The following is a 20,245-nucleotide window of genomic DNA, read 5'->3' on the forward strand; positions in this document are numbered from 1 at the left end:
TGATAATGTTGGTGTTTGGTAATGGCAGTTATAATGGTGACTGTTGGTGGTTATGATGATAATGGGATAGCAATGACATGATGATGGTAGCAGCATTGTAAAGGAAATGATGATGATGACGACGATGATGATGATGATAGCAGTGGTTATGTTAATGAAGCTGTGATGATGAGATAATGGAAAGGTTAAGGTGCATGTTTTATTGACAATGTAAAGTAAAATCTATATTTTGGTACTTAAATAACTGAAAAGGTAGAGGAAAGGCTAATCAAAAGAATTTATTTTTTTCTGCTGCTGTGGAATGATATTTTTTTTTATCTTTCTTTATGAATCAACTTTGAAAGGATAAAACTTGTAACTTTAAAGTCATACTTACTAATAATAAAATATTTAAATATTTAAAATGAATTTCATGGAATTTATTTCATTTTATTACACTAACTGAAAAAAAAAAAAATTATCAATTTAACTTCATTTTTGGATATTTGTAATATTGAACTTTAAATTTTATTTTGAACATCAATACAAGATTAATTATCCAGTGAGAGTCACTTAAAGTTCCTTTAAAAAAGCTCGCTATTTTCATTAACAGTGGAATAATTCTTCTCTTCTAGTCGTAAGTCATAAAACTAGGCCTTCCTACTTTGAACGCAAGTTACCCTGGGTAAATAGTTCTAACTTCTTAATGGAATAATACACAACTGCCTTCTTGTAATCAGCCTTACTGAGGAAAAACAAAGCCAAAACGAAGACTAGCAGCAAGTTTTGGTGAGTATTTATACAAAACAATCTTCAGGTTACGGGATTTCGGGTAGCTGTTAAGAATAAACGAAGAATTTAATACATCAATGGTTAAATAACTCTGTGGATTCTCTAAAAATGAAAACGATTCCACCAAAGCACTACTAAATGGTGTCTGCACGGAATATATTGATTTAGATAGTGCGCTATGGGTGTGCTTGTTCTCATCGTTACCGAGTGAACGCGTTGAAGAATGATGCTGTGACTTGTAAAAAGGAATTAAGAAAAGCCTCACAGACATTTAATCAAAGACAATCAGTGTACATAACAGACCATAGAAGGGACATTACTTAAGTCTGCACCGCATTTCTTCGACTCTTTTTTTCGATGCCACTACACAACGACTGCTCCCTCAACCAACATAGCCTACATAGTTTTTCTCATTTGACATTTGCTGGAGCCAAACTGAATGACAGCAGTGTTTTTTTTCCGACACGCGGGAACGTAGTCTATCGCATAACAGAAAATGTGATCGCAGCAGGCATCGGGTCCGGAGTTGAACGTATTTTTCGTTCAGGATCACTGATCTCTCCCTAATTATATGAATTCAACAACTGGAAACAGTGCCCTCCTAGTAGACTGTTAATTCGTACACATACATACACATATATCATATATATATATATATATATATATATGAATTCACATGAGTGGATACTTTACACCGTAGCCAAACTCATTAAGTCATCTGTTTTCTAACAGCGTTACTGGACAGGTGAGTAACATATAGTTCTTCTAATACAGCTGGAAGGTAGTCTGGCCAAACACTTCAGATAACATCATCATACATCTTAGTTGGGGTACTTGCAGGCTGGCTTAGTCGCAGTCAGTCCAAATTTGGTGGGAATGCTTTTATATACATATCTCTGAACTTCACATCCATCCATGTACACAAGGCCAAAGCCCAAAAAAGTTATAATAATAATAGTAATAATGATGATCCTCTAAAGGTTAACATTAACAACAACTCCTTAAATTTTCACCCCACGAATATACAAGATGAAACACACACACCTACATACATATATAAATATATAAATTAAATATATATATATAAGAAAATGCACACAACACAAGAATGTTAAAGAAGAAAATCAAAACACAGAACAAGATAAAAGTTACACTTGGCATTTTTCTTTCTTTCTGTTTTTTTCTTTTTTGACAAGAAGGATTGTCAAAGTTGATGCTAGTCACATCCACAAAACTACTCACACAAGCCTTTGTTTTAAATATTTTACTAATAATGGCTATGTGTTTCCATTCTCTTATGGCGTTTGTTTTAAACTGTCTTGTTGCTCTAATACCTTATCCGTCTGATGTGTTTATTATTATTAAATTGTTTTTCTTTTCCTTGCTACATACTTTGGGCCCCCCTTTCGTTGACTTCCCTGTTTCTCTAGCTCACCCTCCCTTACGTAGGTATGTATGTATATATATATATATGTGTGTGTGTGTGTGTATGTATGTGTATGTATGTTTGACTAGTGTGTGATAGTGTGGTTATGTTTGGTGACATAGAATGATAGACTGGGAGGGGACGAGAGGGGGAGATGGATAGATGAATAGTTTGATGGGGAGAGAGAGGAGATCGGTAGGTAGGTAGGTATAGGTAGGTAGGTAGATATAGATAAATAGATAGATAGATAGGGAGAACGGGATGGCTGGATTGATATAAAGAAAGAGAGATGGATGGCTAGATAGGTAAAAAGTGGGAGAGAGGCGAAGAAGAGATAAGTAGATAGATAGATAGATAGACACTGAAAGAGAGGGAGTGACAGTAGTCCCTGCCGGGCCAAATCAATGGCATGCCTCTCAGACTTGCTTACAAACATACACACACAGACGCAACACACACTTACACACGTGCATGTATATATGTATGTATGTTTATATAAACACATGTGTATTTGTGTATAATCCGAACTATAAATATACGCGTATCAAGTGTCTGTATAAGATGTGTATAGTAGCTGTTTGTTGTTTTATGCTGTTATGTCTATAGCTGTAATTATATATATTTTTGTTGTTATTGCTTAGCTCTGGGGTCAACTCTGATCAAGAGCGTTCCAGTCATGACTATCCCGTATTTTATTCGGACAGTATACCTAGGCTCACATTATCCAATGCATCATTTATTCTAGACGATAGGATGTCATTGGCTTGAGATTTGGCTGTTATTTCTCACAGGGTGAGCATCCACGTAGAAGGCTCCCTCATTATGTAAACCGTATAGTTAGATCTCTCTCTCTCTCTCTCTTTTCCCTCCTCTGTGTGTGTGTAATGTATGTATTGGTTTGTGTGAATCCCACCTGTCTTGTTGCTTGGAATTTTTCTTTGTTCGGTAATGTTAATGTATTTGTCTCTCTTTCAGTCTGCATTTGTCTTTCTCTCCCAAGCTCTGTTTGTCTTGCTCTCTTACACAAACATTCACACATACCTTATGTGTCTTTCCCTCTCTGTCTCTTTAACACACACACACACACACACACACACACAATCCTGAATTTTTTTAAAATTCCAATCTGTCTCTATTTCCTTCTTTCATTCTTATAAATACATACAGAGAGAAAGAGAGAGAGAGAATGTGAAAGAATGAGCGAGAGATCAGAATTTTCGGATACCTTGATTTAACCAGAAAATCCATAAAGGTCTTTCACTGGCATGAAGAATAAATGGTAAATTGTGTGTATGTATGTGTGTTTGTGTGTAAAAATATACAACTTCCACTGCCACCCGAGGCAGAAAAACACAATAACAGAAATAAAATATAATTAAACAACAAGATCGAGTAATTCATTAACAGAATGAATGGATAAGCAGCTTGTTGTGACTTTGTTAGTAATAACAGGATATCAGATAGCTTCAGCCTCAGCACGCGCACGCACCCCGATGATGTAGTTTACATACCCGAGCATATTGTATACACACACACACACACATTCACATACATTATTCGCTGGCTTCAGTCAAAATACACATACTACAGATCTTACACAGATTTTATAAATAACACACGATGTACTTATCCATTGTACGCAAACCTATTATACATGTATGTATGTATGTGCGTGTGTTTGTGTATAAGCATATACAGACACATTAATTAGCATACGTTGATCTGAATTTACGTAATATTCATTGTGCACGTATTTTGTACACAGGTAGCGCATCTATTATATACACTCACTGATATTATACAGCCCCACTACTGTCTATTTTATCTACTATACGCAAATTGTAAGAATTTGTGTATAGTAGATAAAACACAAATATAACGTACCTTGTAGATTTTATTATGTATTAAGAAACACTCTACACGGTCATGTGTGTGTATTTATTTATGTATGTATGTATATATATATATATATATATAGATATATAGATAAACAGATATGCTCGTACACACAGTATCCTTGTAGATATTGCATAATACACTCACACATATATAATAGGTAACGTACTCATTGTGGACAATGTTATTCACACAAACATATTATGGGTATGCATGTAATTATAAATACATGTATATATGTGTGTGTATGTGTTTGATGAGAGATAGTCCTAAATATATTCATAATGTTGTTTAGCCCCAGGTCAGCTCAGTTATAGCTGCCTTCTGGCCAAAGGTGTTCCAGCCGTGACGACCGTTTTTTTTTTATCTATATACAAGAAACTCAGAGCCATATTACCCAGTCTGTCCTTCTTTAAGATGGTGTGGGGTGTGAGTCAAGGGATATTTTGCTGCTATTTCTAGCTGGTTGAGCGACCATTTAGCGGCTCCCTCTTTGGCTTGTCTTCATAATGTATTTATGTGTTCTGAGGCTATCAGCTATCTCTGTTGTAGATTTTGGGGAAAATTCTTGAAATTCAATGTCTCTGTTTTATTTCAATTTTAGAAAACCCGTCTTCTACCCTTTGACAATCTATAGAATTACCTTCTTCCCATAAAAATCGGCTGTATTTCGATAATTAGACAATATATTGGTGAACGCCAAGGTTTTAATATGGATGGATGAATGGATGGTGGCCGTTTTGTTGTTGGTATTGTGTTCTTGTTTCTCCCTCACTGCTTTTCCCTAAATATGTCTACATTGTTGTTGTGCATTTATTCATTTATTTATATATTTATTCATTATTATTATTTTGCTAATGTCGCCCAGCTTTTGAAACAAATACCATGTTGCGAGGGCCTCCATTCTTGTATGTATGTTCCATCTTCGCTATGGAAATGTTTTGGATAGTTTTTGATGTTTCGTCGAAGCCTTTCAGCTACCATTTTTAGAAACAGAAATTTAACAAACAAATACACCTACTACCTACCCGTGTGTGTGTTTCTATATATATATATATATATATATATAGTGTTTGTGTGTAAATTCATTAATAAATATATTTTGAAGAAATAACAAGGTGAGGAGTGATATTTAATGAATGAATGAATGGAAAAATGATTTTGTAATGAACTTTTAAGAAAAAAGCATTTAGTGTATGTATGTATATATATATATACACACATGTGTGTGTGTGTATATATATTTATATATATACACATACATATGTGTGTGTGTGTACATATATATATGTATATATATAACGTCATGAATTGGTGAGGATACTGGCAGCTTGTCCAACAGATGACACGAAAAGGTAGTCCACCTCATATCCTCATTTAATCACAATGTTGGCTGCCCCACCCTCCACCAACACACTCTTGTAGTCATGGAACTCAAGATTAGCGGAAAATTTTAATTGGTTCTTTCGTGGCCTTCAAGGTGGGAATTTTTTTTTTTTCCTTTCCCAATAATAAATAACCATTGTAGTTAGACGATTTTCAGAAAACACTCTCTTAACAAAGAAAAAAAAATCCCATATAATAATAATAAATAGATAAATAAATTGGCACAAGACTGCTCAGAGCATTTACAGCAATAAGTATAAATATCAACAACAACACATGTAATATAGATTTAAAAAAAACGTCAATTGATTAATAATATTTATTTTGGTTGTCTCTGATAGAACGTAACTGTCTCTTGTGGAAGACTGATTATTTTGGAAATGTGAAACTTGCAATTATAAGAACAGAAAAGAAATAATAATTTATTGGGAATTATTGGTTAATAATTCACATTATGTGTCAGATTATCATTTTTGTTGTTTGTTGTAGGTTTTTTTTTATATTTTGGTAATTGTTATAAAATATTTATTTAAATGCAAATATTTTGAATAATTACAATTAAATGTAAGCACTGAACAATTTAGCATTTTAAATCTGCCAAAAAACTGTATGCCATAATAAGGACAGTTGGTATTTGCTCAAAGTGGCCACATACCCCAGCTTCGTTGAGACATTATTACATTGGAAAACCCCCCACCAAATCGCACAGGAAGTCACGTTTTTTTCTCATCTTAGTTTCATTATTTCACCATTTTTTCTATATGAATATTTTCAACATATCTATTATATAATAAGCCTGCAAGATTGTTATCCAATACTTTTGTCATTGGTGAAAACGTAAACTGCCATGGATGTTAAAGGATTAAAATAAAAATCCTTGTCTACAATATGTGACGCTTAGTATAAATTCTTTTACTGGTCAGGTGTTGTGTGGCCAATGTCATGCTGGGGCACTGTAATAAATGTGTGTGTATCATCATCATCATCATCGTTTAACGTCCGCTTTCCATGCTAGCATGGGTTGGATGATTTGACTGAGGACTGGCAAGCCAGAAGGCTACACCAGACTCCAATCTGATCTGGCAGAGTTTCTACAGCTGGATGCCCTTCCAAACGCCAACCACTCCGAGAGTGTAGTTGGTGCTTTTACATGCCACCGGCATGAGGGTCAGTCACATGGTACTGGTAACAGCCCCGCTCAAAATGGTGTTTTTTACGTGCCACCTGCACGAGAGCCAGTCCAGCAGCACTGGCAACAACCTCGCTCGAATGATTTTCTAACATGTCACCAACACAAGTGCTAGAAGGCAGTGTATCATATATATATATATATATATATCATAATATGTAATACACATACATAAAAAGCACTGGTGATGGTGCTATGTAAAAAGCACCCAGTGCACTTTGTAAAGTGGTTGGCTTTAGGAAGGGTATCCAACCGTAGAAAGCAAGCCAAAACTATGGAACCTCGTGCAACCCCTGACCTTGCTAGTTCCTGACAAGCTGTCCAACCCATACTAGCATTATAAATGGATATTAAGTGTTGATGATGGTGGTTGATGATAATGATACACTATTGGCAACAAATTTTCACTTCTTCACATGTGTTTCCCATTATTATTTATAGAAAGGGCATCCACACATGCATATTTATGTGTATGTGTGTGTTAAACAGTTTTTGCTCTCTGTTTTTTTTTTCTCACTCCATTTCCTTTCCTCTCAGCCTTTTCTGTTGAAGAGCATTGGCTTGAAACATCAAAGACTTTTCCATGCTTTCTTTGCGTCAAACTCTTTGTTCCCTCACCTGTCCTTGTCTTTGTCTTTTGTTTTTTGTACATTTGAACCATATATGTATGTAAATATGCTTTCGGTGCGAATGGTTTTTTTTATACGGCGCCGTTTTTACAATCCTGTAAATAATATTAATGGTATTTTTATATAAGCTTAAAGCTTATAGCGATCACCGTGCAATGACTAAGAAATAGTCTAATAAAGGGGCATATAAGCCCTCGACAGAAAAAAGAAGGCTTTCCTTCTATTTATTAGACTATTTTCTTTAGTCATTGCACAGTGATTGCCATAAGCTTTAAGCTTATATAAAAATACCATTATTATTATTTACAGATATATATATATATATATATATATATGCGAGTAAAAATAAATACAAAAAAAGGGGTTTTGTATGATTGTGTATAGAGGAATATATTATTTTGTTTAAAAGAGTTCCAACACTGTCTGTTTTTTATGTTTTATTTATATTCCTGCAAAACCAATGTGGGATATAGAATATGGAATATACAATATATAATATAATATACAATATATAATATAAAATAAAAATGGATGGTACAATGAAATAAAGTATTGAATGTCTTATTGAATATATGGAATATGTCTTATTGAATAGATGAAATATTGAGTGTTCAATATAAAGGATTAAATATATAAAGGCGAATACGTATTTTCTATACCTTGTGGTATTTCATCATGGCCGGTATGACAGACTTTAATATATACACATACACACACACACACACACCTATGCTCCAACCACAGTATACAAATGTCTAAATTTTGAAAAACTCTTACCCATGCAAATATAAAATAAAGAAAAAAAAGATTTTTGTTTTTGTATTTGGTTTATAAGATCCTTGATGTGAAATTCAGTGTTGAAACATTCTGCTGTGTCTTGGGAGGGTCATTATGCCAATAATGCCTGCACTGGTTGTATTTTACTTCTTTATTTAAATTTGTCAATTGGTTAACCATTTTAACCACTTCGAAGATTTTTACGTGGAACCCTTCCTCAGCCAAAGACTAATGCAGTCTTCAGTGCTCAATCCAGGTGAAGCGTACAGGCTAAGGGATCTGTGACCCCGAGATACCTGTTAAATGATACAAAAGGGTTTCCAGCATTGCAATTGATTTAGAAGAACTTGCAAAACCTCTGAGTGGTTCCTGCAGTTACTGCATGGGACAAAGCATGCTTAATTCTTTGACTAAAAAAACCCTTTAAGGACAGTGCTCCAGCATGGCCGTAGTCAAGTTGCTGAAGCACGTAAAAGAATAAAAGAAATACAGACATGTGCTACCTTAGGTACTCTTAGCAGAGTCTACTGTGTTCCAAGCCTTTTATCCAGATTTCTGGTTTGGTATACTTTCCTACTTCCTTCTGAAATGTTGTAACCAGTCTCAGAAATGTAACTGGTCACTGGCACTACCCCTCCTGATTTTGACAACCCTCTGCCAATTTTTAAAGAACATGTTTATATGTTTATAAAATTACTATTTTTAAATCTCACAATGCGAGATATTCAGCAATAGTACTTTGTAGTAAAGATTGTTTGCCAACATAACATGGCAGTCCTGGTTTAGGACTACTGTTGCTGTAATTTTGCCCCAGGAGACATTGTCTCTAGCTGGCTATACGACATGATCTGTGTCCTTATATTTTCAAACAAGGGAATCTAGCACCCCCACTCAGCTCAAAACAATATCTGTGTATCGCGATTTCTGGGTTATTTTCTCTTCATCAGCACAAAATAATTGTTTAGCAAAATTCCCTTCGAAATGTATAGTTTTCAAGGTTTATATGATTTACATAGTAAATCATAGAAACTTGTTCTTTTTAAATATTTGGAAGATCCTTGTTAGAATATTGCTCAACTGGCTGAATGAAGAAATGACGGTAAATTCTGTCTGAAACAGAGTTTGAGCTCAATAGTGGGAAGAAGCACCATGTTCCGCTTCTGACATAGAACACAGCAAGGCATTATATTTAGTGGTCTTCGTTGTCTTCACAAAGACATTCAGCACAGGAAACTGGTTGGACCTTTGGCAAGTGCTGGGATGATAGTGGTGGGGGTTGAATACCAGTGTGATACATTCCTTACATAATGGTTTCAAATTTTGGCACAAGGCCAGCAATTTCAGGGAGGAGGTAAGTCGGTTACATCAACCCCTGTGCACAACTGGTACTTATTTTATCAACCCCGAAGGGATGAAAGGCAAAGTTGGCCTTAACGGAATTTGAGTTCAGAATGTGAAGACAGACAAAATGCTGCTAAGCATTTTGACTGGCATGCTAACGATTCTACCAGCTCGTTGCCTTATATTTCTTACATAATAGCATCACATCATACAGATGAACTCCAGGCCTGATCCTCCTCCTCATCATCATCCTCATCAATTAGTGTCCATATTTCCATCCTGTTATGAGTCAGTCTGATTGACAGGATCTGACAACCCAGAAAACTGTGCTAAGCACTAATGTTTTGGCATAGTTTCTATGGCCGGATGCCCTTCTTAATGCCAGTTCGATGTTATAGTGAGAGTCAAACAGGGAAGCGTGCTAGCACCAACACTGTTCTCATTTTATTTGACTGGTGTTTGAGGAAGCATTGTGTAGACAAAATCTGATGCTAACTAGGTGTAAACCCAGGCTACACATATGCTAGTGAGAGAAATGTTGTCTGCTGACCTTCTCTGAAGTGTTGAGTATATGCAGAACTTGTCTCCCTTATACAGCATATCTATGAAGTCTTTGGTTTGAAAATTAAGATCCAGAAGACTAAGTATCGAGAAGATTCCAGAATGAATTCTATTATAGGGCACACATCATCACCCTACGCCTGCCTCTATCCTCAAATATTTCTCAGAATATCAGCTTGCATTTTAGAAACACCAGCATCTGGGTTTGGGTTACATACAAGCGCTATTACTTCAAGGAAAAGCTTTCCAAAATTTAGGTGTTTCTTAGGAGTGTATGCACTTTATAGGCCATCAGTTATAATATATTCTGAGGTGTACGGGCTGCAGGATAGATTTTGGTGCAGGCTATGGAGCAGAGTTGGATACAATATGGGTGACAAGAAGAGGTGCAGTGGGTGAGTTGGGTGATCCTGAGTAGAGGTGGCATGAGATTAGCAAGGCCTGAGGAACAGAGAGAGAGGAGACAACAATCATCATCATCATCATTTAATGTCCGTTTTCCATGTTGGCATGAGTTGGACAGTTTGACAGGAGTTGGCTAGCCAGTGGGCTGCTTAAGATCCACTGTGTTTTGGCATGATTTCTAAAGCTGGATGCCCTTCCTAATGCCAACCACTTTACAGAGTGTACTGAGTGGATCTAGCACAGGTGTTACCAATATTTTACTCATTGTAATACACACTCACACACATACATACACACATACTCACATATGGACACACACACATGCACACGTGAGTGTGTGCATGTGTGTGTGTCTGAATATAGCATTTTTCTTATAACTTGTCTCTGTGTTGAACCTGTTATGATTGTTCACATTAACCTTAAGTGGAAGCAAATATACTTGATGTAGTGTATCACCACCACCAAAAACTTTTCCAGTCTATTGGAAATTTCACTTGTAATGAAGAGAAAAGTCATTTTCTTTATTGATAATTCTTGTCAGGAAAGGTAAGGGAGATGACTCCAGAATCTAAATTGATAAAACATTGAATTGGGGCATGCAGTAGAGAGTAAGTGTGATCTTTGAAAAAATATAGTAATACTTCCAAACATGTTTCAGTTTTATGAGACCTCCTCAGCTAAGCATTATCTTATTTGTATTTACCAGAACTTAGAATAACTGAAAGAATATGTTTATTCTGAGTGAATAAAAAGAAAAACAAAATAAGAGTATTCATTAAAAAGGCAATTTAAAATACTAACTTAGGAACAGTTGTCACAGACATCTTCTGCATGTAGAACATATAGTTAAGCAAGGGTGTACAGTTACAGTCTTGTAATTGTTCTTATTAAGGATATTGTTCCTGCTTTTCAGAATTATTTATCAACGAATAACCAATTTTGAAGGACTATTAGATTTCTTTCAATTGGTTTCAGCCAGAAGTTGTGGCCACTCTGAGGACTGCTACTAGTTCACAAAAACAATGTCTTGTAATATTTATTCTATATGTTAATATATTATATGATGTGTTTTTCTTTTTTGTGCTTTTGTTTTTTAAACCCATACCCTCTTCTCCAAATGTCTAAAATCTCAGGTGAGAGCCAGCATATTAAGCATAGTGCATGTGTTTGTAAAGTATATTTTATCGATGAAAATTTACATCTGGAAAATACAGTTATGGTTATTGTTGTTGTTGTTGTTGTTCCTTAGCTCTGTCCCAATCAAGTTCACCAATGGTCAAAGGACATGTTTTTTTTTTCCATTCCATTCTTCCATTTTTGGGTCAGTAACATTGAAGAGAAGATTGGCTGTTATTCTTAGCAGGTTGATTAACCACAGAGAACATAGAAAGCCCTCTGGCATTGGCTTGAAGTTGGTGCATCTTGTATTCAGACAAATATTGTCATAGTTTCTGTGTTCAACATTCTAAGTTCAGATTCTTCCAAAGCCGTATTTGTCTTCAACACATGTAAAGTCATTGTTATTACTGTCTGTGTGGTTAAGAAGCTAGGCATGGCTGTGTGACTAAGAAACTCACGTGGGCCGACCAAAGCCTTGTGAGTGGATTTGGTAGACGGAAACTGAAAGAAGCCCGTCATATATATATATATATATATGTTTGTGTGTATGTGTTTGTCCCCCCCAATATCGTTTGACAACCAATGCTGGTGTGTTTATGTCCCTGTAACTTAGCGGTTCGGCAAGAGAGACCGATAGAATGAGTACTAGGCTTACAAAGAATAAGCCCTGGAGTTGATTTGCTCGACTAAAGGTGGTGCTCCAGCATGGCCACAGTCAAATGACTGAAAGAAGTAAAAGAATAAAAGAATACCAGATGAAATGCTTAGTGGCATTTCATCTGTCTTTATGTTCTGAGTTCAAATTCCACTGAGGTCTAATTTGCCTTTCATCCTTTCAAGGGGTCGATGTATTCAATTTCCCCTCCCCTCAAAAAGTGTTGGCCCCCGTGCCTAAATTTGAAACCATTATTTACATGCGTCCAAGTGGTGAATTGGTAGAATTCTCAGAGCGTCGGTATGAATGCTTTTTGGTATTTGTTCTGGTTCCTTGTTTTCTCAGTTCAAAGTCCTACCAAGGTCAACTTAGCAGCTCATCGCTCTGCAGTCGATAAAGCACCAGTCAAAATACTGGGGTTGTTTTAATGGACTAAACTTCAACCTTACTCTCTCAAGATTTCAGGCTTTGTGCTTATATTAGAAATCATTATTTCTTTTACTTGTTTCAGTCGTTACACTGTGCCCATGCTGGGGCAATGCCTTGAAGAGTCTTTAGTCAAATGAATTGATCCTAGTACTTAATTTACTTTTCTATTCTACATGTCTCCTTTGCTGAACTGCTAAGTTACAGGGATGTAAACACACCAACACTGGTTGTCAAACGGTTATCGGAAACAAGCACAGACACAAAAGTCACACACACATGAGAGTCTTCTTTCAGTTTCCGTCTACCAAATCCACTCACAAGACTTCGGTCGGCCCAAGGTTATAGCAGAAGACATTTGCCCGAGGTGTTCACACAATGGGACTGAACCCGGAACCATGTGGTTGGGAAGCAAGCTTCTTTGCCACACACAGTGGTGCCTGCGTCTATTTACCTGTGTTTCTGAAAAAAATATATATCTCGGTTGTTACTGACATTTTTAATTTGACATTCCTTTTCTTCACATTCCCTGTTTCTCTGACCTATTTTCCAATTTGACCATATAAGGTTTTGCTACACATCGCTCACTGCATTCCATTTATCTGTTCATTCAGCTTTCTTTTTATTTTTTTTACATGAATCTTGCTTGAAAGAATCTTCATCTCCTTGTTTTCTCTGTCTTCTCCTCTCCTCCAAATCCTCTTCAGCTATTCAACACCAGATCTTAGTTTGTCCCCAAACTGTATTGATCTCTTTTACACACACACACACACACACACTCTCTTTTATTCTTTTACTTGTTTCAGTCGTTTGACTGCGACCATGCTGGAGTACTGCCTGTTTTAGTCAAACAAATCAACTTCAGGACTTCTTCTTTGTAAGCCTAGTACTTATTCTATCAATCTCTTTTGTTGAACCACTAGATTACTGGGACGTAAACACACAAACGCCAGTTGTCAAGCGGTGATGGGGGGGGGGGGCAAATACAGACACAAAGACACACATACAAAGATATATATATATATATATATATATATATATATATATATATATATATTAACAAATAGGGTAAAAAATCATATATTAATTAATATTGATTAATTATCAGGAAGCTAGCACATTTAAAGAATCAAAGAGATTCAGAAACAGTATCTGCAATCTCAGGGGATTAAAGTACATTTTTATATATAACGTTGACCACTAACGTGGACATTCAATGTGCTAGAAATAGATCACATCTTGTGTCTATTAAGACCTAAATTGTTCTCAACATGAAATATAGCGGAATACCAAAACGTAAGCGGGCAAGACATTTAAAATCACCGAAAAAATCATTATTAAACAGGGACCGGTTTCAAAATTTAACAATCTTACCGACTGTCTATTTCTCTTCAGCCTGATTTGTAATGTAACCATAATCCTCAGAACCCTATACAAAGTTGCCCACCGCCATAGGTGCGTGTGTATATGGTTCTGCTAATTACAGCTTAATGGTAAAATTCAAAAGTCTTCATTTTGGTGCGCTAATTCCAGGAATATGTCTGCAGAAAATATTTACTGCATCGCATATATCCAGTATGAGAACTCGGTAATGGTTAATATATTAACAAATAGGGTAAAAAATCATATATTAATTAATATCGATTAATTACCGACAGGCTTCTTTCAGTTTCCGTCTACCAAATCCACTCACAAGGCTTTGGTCAGCCCGAGGCTATAGTAGAAGGTATCATGCAGTGGGACTGAACCTAGAACCATATATATATATATATATATATATATATATATTATATATATATATCGAGGCAATGACTACTGACCGAGACCTTTGGAAATGTGCTGTGCGTGAGAAGACCCGGCAAGCCAAGTAAGATCGTTGCCAGTGCCCCTGGACTGGTTCTTGTGCGGGTGGCACATGAGATGCACCATTTTGAGCGTGGCCGTTGCCAGTACCGCCTGACTGGCTCCTGTAGGATTTTCGAGCGAGATCGTTGCCAGTGCCCCTGGACTGGCTTGTGCGGGTGGCACATAAAAGACACCATTTCGAGCGTGGCCGTTTTCGTGCGGGTGACACGTAAAAGCACCCATTACACTCTCTGAGTGGTTGGCGTTAGGAAGGGCATCCAGCTGTAGAAACTCTGCCAAATCAGACTGGAGCCTGGTGTTGCCATCCGGTTTCACCAGTCCTCAGTCAAATCGTCCAACCCATGCTAGCATGGAAAGCGGACGTTAAACGATGATGATATTATATATATATATATATTATATATATATTATATATATATATATAATATATATATTATATATATATATATATAATATATATATTATATATATATATATATATATATATATTATATATATATATATATAATATATATATTATATATATATATATATATATATATATATATATTATATATATATATATATATATATATATATATATATATATATATATGACAGGCTTCTTTCAGTTTCCATCTACCAAATCCACTCACAAGGCTTTTGTTGGCCTGTGGCTATAGTAGAAGACACTTGCCCAAGGTGCCATGCAGTGAGACTGAACCTGGAACCATGTGGTTAGGAAGCAAGCTTCTTACCACATACCCATGGTTTCAGTCATTGGACTGTGGCTATGCTGGGGCACCAACTTGGAGGGCTTATTTTCTTTTGTTTGTGTGTCACGTGGCTGCAGCCATGCTGGGGCATTGCCTTGAGGAACTTTTAGCTGAATGAATCGGCCCCAGTACTTTTTTCTTAAGCTTGATACTTATTCTATCGGTCTCTTTTGCCAAACCACTAAGTTACAGGGATGAAAACACATCAATGTCATTTGTTGAGTGGTGGTGGGAGACAAACACACACACAAACATACAAACACCCCCCACTCTCTTTCCTTCTCTTTCTCTCTCACACACACCCACCTTCTTTCTCTCTTTCTCACTCACACACTCACTCTTTCCCTCTCTCACTCACACACACTCCCTCTCTCACTCACCCACTTTCTCTCTCTCTCACTTGCACACTCGCTCTTTCTTGTTCACTCTCACTCTCTCACTGACACTCACTCTCTCTCTCTCACACCCACACTCACTTCTTTCTTTCTCTCTCTCTCACTTGCACACCCCCACTCTCTCACTCATTCACACAGTCTCTTCCTCTTGCACTTTCACAAGACAAACGTCCACTCAGCTTCCACCTACCAAATCTACCCACAAGCTTAGAGCATATCCAGTCACGAGGCTTTGGTCAGCCCAGGACTATAATAGAAGACCCTTGCCCAAGACGCCATGCAGAAGTAAATGACTTGTGTCCTCTCTTCTAAATTACTGGCCTTGTACCAAAATTAGAAAGGATTATTATTATTATTATTTTTATTTTTATTATTATTGTTATTGTTATTATTATTTTTATTTTTATTATTATTATTATCATCATCATCATCATTATTATTATTATTTTATTATTATTATTATTATTATTATTATTATGGTGGATGTTAATAATTGTATAATGACAATTATATAACAATAGCTATATGGTAATTACATAACAATTATTATATAATCGTATAATCCTTTTTGCTGTATGCACAAGGCCTGAAATTTTGTGGGAGAGAGCTAGTTAATTACATTTAACATCATCATCATCATCATCATCATCATCATCATCATCATCATCATCGTTGAACTTGTACATATTTTACGAACCCCAAAATGATGAAAGGCAAAGTTCACTTCAGGGAAATTTGAACTCAGAAGATAAAGACAAGCAAAATGCTGTTAAACTTTTTGTATGGTGTGCTAACAATTCTACCAGCCTCCCACCTAATAATAATAATAATAATAATAATAATAATAATAACAACAATAAGAGCACTCAGAGAGTGCAAACCTCCATCAAGGCAACACCAATGTCCTCTCGACGATTAGCCAGAGATGATTTTTAAAATGAGAATGTCTGAAATAAACTCGACTGCTCTCACAAATGAGAATACTAAAAATGAATCCAACCGCTCTCAAAAATTAATTAAAAAAACGGGAAAAACAATCCAGAATAGTCCCAAAATCTAATCAGTTTGTGCCAGTCATGAGGCCAAACATCCCTGAAAGTTTCATCTGAATCCATCCAGCGCTTCTTGAGATATCTTGTCCACGGACAAACGAGCACGACTAAATAAGAAAACCTTTTTAAGAAAGAAAGGATGATTTGCTTTTTTATAGCATTCATAGTTTAGCTTTCTTTAAGTATTCTTGATGTTCATCTGCATCCATTTCCTCATGTTTCTTTCGATGTTGTCTTTTCCCTCTTTTTGCCATATCTGCTCACTGTTCCTCTCTGATCCATGCTCAATATCTGCATCCTCTCTTGAGCAGCTTGCAGCTGTGTTTCTTGCGAATTCAGAGTTTAAACTACGTTAACCTTTATAATCAAATATCAATTTTTTAAGCGAGCAGACAATAAATAATTGCACTTATGCATATAAAAAAAAATTAGTTCAATAAAAAAACTCTTTTCAATATCAACACACCACCATCACTGCTATCTGCAAAACATATTAAGCAACACTAATAATAAATCAAAAAACATAAAAATAAACAAGCTTTTGCCGGTTTTATAGATACTTCAAAATTATGATTCTAAATGTTTCCATTATTTTGTTCAACCCCTGTATATATATAAAGAGAGAGAGAGAGAGAGAGTGAGTGATCACTACTGATGAGCTTTCGTTTGTGGAGTAAATGATGGGCTAATTCGACTAAGTGGCATGTCATGCCCCTGTTTGGAGTATTCCAGGCCCTAACCTGTAATGGAAATTGTGGGTTTGAATGCACCAAAAAGCTGTCAGTGGATATAGTCTCCTTTGTGGCAGTCGGTGCTGTGTCTAACACAACCCTTTGTCTGAAGTTTTGATACCTCTTTTGAGTTTCTTGTCCTATATCACTCATGAAGTAAATTTGGAGAAAATGTAGTTGTTCATTTGTGGGTAACGGAAGCAATGAGGTAATAGACTTGACCTTGAACTTTGAATGTTGGTGTAAGTCCATGTTCAACTATCTCCTTAGATGAACCAAACGATGTCATTTGAAATGCAGAGTTGTATTGTCTGATATTATTCAGAAAATCCTTTGACTAGATGGAAGATCTATAAGAGGTTGAGGAGGAGCTGGTAGTGCTGGCAATCTTACCTTACTGCCTGAGCAGCACGTGCCTTTAGTTTCATTTGGACATTTTGGGAAAGTCTCATCTCCCTTCTGTATTGAGACTCCATCTGACTTGCTACAACATACGTTTGCTGATCTTGAGAAAGTCTCATCTCGCTTGTCTTGAGACTTCATTTGACATGCTGCAGCATGCATTTGCTGATCTTGAGAAAGTCCCATTTCCCTTCTCTCTTGAGACTCTCGCCTTCGGTTTTCTACAATCCTCCTTGCTTTATAGTTGTTTCTGGAGAGATTACATCTTTTCTTTGGTGGCATCTTTAAGTATTGTAAACAAAAAATTATGAACATAGAAAAAATTATACTTTAATCTCTATTTTTGTAAGCAGTTGTATGTATGTAATACAAGCAATATTATAGTCTTATCAAAAGTGAAAGAATAAAAGTGAAACAATATTATACCACTGAAAAAGAAATCGGAAGTCAAAAGTGAAAGAATAAAAGTGAAACAATATTATAATCGTATCAAAAGTGAAGCAATATCATGCCACTAAAAAAATTAAGAAGCCCCCCTATATGGTCAAAGGCCAAAATTTGCCCCTCACCCCCGCGCCGAACCTTTTCCAAGTAATGGAAGACCTTTATGCCTAATTTGGTGTTATAACGCCAAAACCCCCCCCAAAAAACGGACAGGTTGTAAGGGGGGGAGGCTAAGGCTCCTTATATGGGCAAGGGCCAAAATTTGACACCCTCCCCCGAGCGATGAAAAACCTTCATGTCAAATTTGGTACAGAAGAAACACACGCACACAAACAGTGGATTTTTTATATCTATATATATATATGTGTGTGTGTGTGTTACAGAGCTGGGCATAAGTATGTTAATTGTTAATTAACAAAGTTAGCATTTTCATTAACGATTTAACTTTTAAGTTAACTTTGGAATCATTATCAGACTAATTAACTTCAATTACATTTAGCTTCCATTAACTAACTCAAGCCCATTAACCCAAAAATTTCATAAAAAACGGTAAACGTCCAAAAGTTTCTATTGTTTTCAAATCGTCTTAGCATATTTAATATTGTATGCATCATTCTTTCAACCCTGATATAACACCACTTTATTATAAATAACTTGTAGGATCTCATTTGGCCCTGCCTGGATTTGAGACCAAATCCACCTGCTTGTTGCTTGCAAAGACAGTGGGAAATTTCTTTGTCCTGTCAAGAAGGAACGTCATTCCATAAAATTTCTTTATGGGAAGAAAAATATTGAAAAATATCAATAGATGTGTGAGTGAGAAAGAAACGAGAAGAAAGGTTTTGGGATGTGCTAGAAACAACAGCCAGATATCCCTTAAATCACACATTTACCTCTGAAATTATTAACAATTTCTTTTTAAACCGAAAATGTTTCTCTTGTGGGTTTTAAAGGCATAGTGAAAAAAATGGTCAAAATCATTTCGGACTGGGGTGGTGAGGCGGTGGCAGGAGTGAAAAAAATTTTCTAAGTTTTTTTCTCTTTTTTCATGAAAAGATGCTTCCCATCAATCTGAAGACTTTGGTGAAAAACATTGGCAAAAATTCCCTTTAAAACAGAGAAATTCCAACTTATGTGGGCCATCAAATCCAAAACTCCTCTCCCCGCCCCCTTCCAAGAATTTTGCCTACAAATTTCTTTGTAATCGTAATCTACACCATTTGAAAGGTATTTGTATAAAATTTCATTAAAATATATCTATTTTCCAAAAAGTTATGAGGGGGAAAATGTTGGGTCATGTGTATTTTCCGAAACTCCTCTCCCCAACCCATTAGAAACATTTCCCCCACAAATCTTTGCATATACTCAATCAACAGGACATAAGCAATTATTTGGTGAAAGTTTCATTTAAAAGTATTCATTTTTCCTGAAGTTATGAGGCAACAAAGTTGGTGGAGTATTAAACTGTAGTTATGCCTTTTTTTAATTAAAAGTTAACATTAAAGGATTAACGTTAACTTCTGATACATTTTCAAAGAATTAATGATTAACGAAGTTAACTTTTTTGATTAACAGTATCCATATGTATACATACATACATATATATTTCTCGTCTACGTTTTGTTTGCAATGTCCTGTACCCAGATATGCACCTATACATACAGGTGGATGTCGGTATGCACATACCTGTACGTATATATGCATATACTCATTTACTATTTGTTTTTACATGACTGAACGCAGCGTCTCCAATTTGTAAGTAGTTTTCATAACTTCATATTTTCCGACGCTATTCTATCTCTTTCTCTTTCTCTTCCTCTATCATTTTTCCCCCTCTCGTTCTTCCTCTTTACTACTACATATCTCGCTTTACCCCTCTTGTTCTTCCTCTGTTACTACTACGTATCTCTTTTTTCCCCCTCGTACTTCCTCTCTTTCTCTTTTCCTCTCGTTGCTCACCTATTTTTCTACTTCCTCCCTTTGTTTCTCCCTCTACCACTCTCTCTCTTCCCCTTACAC

General features: G+C 36.0%; 1 protein-coding gene across 4 annotated transcripts in view; it reads left to right on the top strand.

The window, feature by feature from the left end:
* The first annotated feature begins 610 nt into the window (after nucleotides 1-610).
* LOC106876860 (uncharacterized) overlaps nucleotides 611-20,245 on the top strand; it is a 74,756-nt gene continuing 55,121 nt past the window's right edge. For 2 of the 4 annotated variants that reach the window (XM_014925592.3, XM_014925590.3), the window contains exon 1: nucleotides 817-1,516. The gene's annotated coding sequence lies outside the window, so the exon portion shown is untranslated. Of the gene's footprint in view, nucleotides 769-816; nucleotides 1,517-20,245 lie in introns of those variants that run through there. The other 2 variants (XM_014925591.3, XM_052973189.2) reach the window with 2 other exon arrangements.

This window comes from Octopus bimaculoides, chromosome 15, assembly GCF_046866305.1.
Source record: "Octopus bimaculoides isolate indiv1 chromosome 15, ASM4686630v1, whole genome shotgun sequence".
NCBI lineage: Eukaryota > Metazoa > Mollusca > Cephalopoda > Octopoda > Octopodidae > Octopus > Octopus bimaculoides.